Here is a 2,408-nt window from a genome sequence, read left to right on the forward strand (position 1 = left end):
GAGCAAGGAGGGGGTTTGGACGGATTGAGATGTCAGGTCTGGGGAAGGGTAACTACTTATTAAAGAAGGTTCATGCCTGAGGGTGAGGGTAGGACAATGCCCAGCTCTCTTCCCTGGTGGTTCACTTCCCACTGCTAGGAAATAGTGTCTATCTGTTTGACTCCCGCTGAGAAAGCCCATTTTCCTCCTTGTTCCTGGGAGGCTGGCTGAGCTGTGAGCATAGTGTGGAGGATGTTTGCCTAGAGGCCTGGGCCCGGTCTCTGTCTCAAACTGGGCTGCTTCCTACTACCTGGCCTCTTGTCTGGTGTGGTTGATGGCTTTCACCTGCCGTAATGATCCAGCATCAGCCTACATAGGGGTCTTAGTAGCCTCCCAAGGGTAAGAGCCAACACTTTAACAGCTTTTACTAAGTGCCAGACATCGTTCTAAACACTGGGCATGTATTACTGCATTGAATTTTCACAACAACACTATGAGATAGGTGCTATTCTTATCCCTACTTTACAGATTAGGTGAAGGAGGCACAGAGAGGCTAAGTAACTTACCCAAAGTAGCACAGCTAATAGGAGGTAGAGATGTGATCCAAACAGAGTCTGATTCCAGACCTTGTGTGCTCAGCTGTTGCACTGTACAACCTCTTCAGCTCACACTCCTAGCACCAGTGGGACATAAAGAACATTTTTCTGGTATTTCAATCACCATATCTACCTGCCAGGGGACATTTCTATTTCTGCCCCACCAGTCCAGATTATCCAGTGGAGGAGCTTTGCTGGCTCCTTTTTAATAAGCATTAGGCATATCTTTCATGATTTGGTCTATTTGAGAAATCCTGGAGATAGGGAGTTACCTCAGCTCATTGATTCTCAAACTTAGGTGTCAGGAACAAACACTCTGGAGGTTATTGACAATACCAGTTCCTAGACCCCTTGGACCGCACCCCCACCCCTAGATTTCTGGTTTTAGACCCACTGGTTGGGTTGCGTCACTCTTTGTCTGTAGCAGATATGATAGGACTATTCTTTATTCCTCTTCACTCTGTTCTCATACCTGCAGCCAGGAAGTCCAGGGTAGCCCTGAGCATCTTGATTGTGCAGCACTGGTCTGAGGCAGCCTTGTAGGGCTCTTGTTTTCAGAGGCATGGAGAGGAGAAAGGCAGGCTGAAAAACTGGCTGAGGGATCACGAAGCAACCTCAGTGATGCTGCTACTTAATTGGGTGGTTATTGGATTGCCAAGGCTGGGCCTTGTTGGCTCCTTACTTAAAAGCATGCAGAAGCCCGATCTGAGACAGCAAGAATGGCTTTTTGCTTCACTGGACTAATGTGGACAGTGGTTAGTGCTTTTCCTTTCTCTCCCATTTCCTGGGAACACATTCGTGGAACTTGGCATTATCAAAGAATAAAATAAGACCATCCAAGCTGATATATATATATATATATATATATATATATATATATATATATATATATATATATAAAGCCGAGTCTATTAGCTTTCTAGGCATGGGAGCATAGACCTGTGAGTGGTTCTCTGAGGGGACGGGTCAGGAGTTTTTATTTTTTCTAAATGGAAAAGCACTTGATGTTTATGCTAATTAAGAATAAAAAGCTAGCGTTGAGGATAGGACGAGAGAGTATAAAGCTTTACACACAGTTGGTTAAAAGCAAGTCCAGATTTAGCTTAGGAAAGTGTCTTCAGTTAGGCTGAGTGAGGACTGGCATCTTGGGTTCTTTGACCACACAGCATTCAGTTATGATACCTCCTAGGCAAGTGGTGCTGTGAATAAAAAATTATCCTTTTACAACTTGCCGGGGCTGTAGCTGTGAGCAGGTCCAGAAAGACCCAGGTTGGTTCCTTGAGGTCATTTTGAGCCCCTTCTGGGTGGAATTACAGCTGTTTCCAGTCTCCTACGGCCCAGGCTGGTGATCCTTCCCTTCAAGGGTAGAGCAAAGCAAGCAAGGTATCTGGGGACAGTATTTAAGGAGGTACATACTTTCATGTTTGTGCAAGTGCAGAGTTGACCCTTGAGAGTGAGCACCTCCTTAAATATTGAGTTAGTGTCAGCCTACTGCTGCTGTCTTCCAAGATGTAAGGGAAAATGCTTTTAGTGTTGGTCTTGCTATAAAACATTCTCTTTGGATGAACTATGATTGCCTTTGCTCCAGATACATAATATTTCCACTTGCTCTTGTTTCCCCGAGACTAGAAATGAATAGCGTGTGGACCAGGAAGGTAGAATGAGAAGGAATGAATCTGAGGATGCGTCAACTCTTGATCATGTTCTCTATAATTTCAAGGATTTTGCTCATATGACCAGATCACAGTGGCACAGACAGTCTGTCCCATTATAGAGCTGTGCTTAGTGTTCTCCCTCCATTGCCTCAGGCCAGAAACATTTTGTTTCAGGAGA

The sequence above is a fragment of the Macaca thibetana genome, chromosome X, assembly GCF_024542745.1.
Source record: "Macaca thibetana thibetana isolate TM-01 chromosome X, ASM2454274v1, whole genome shotgun sequence".
NCBI lineage: Eukaryota > Metazoa > Chordata > Mammalia > Primates > Cercopithecidae > Macaca > Macaca thibetana.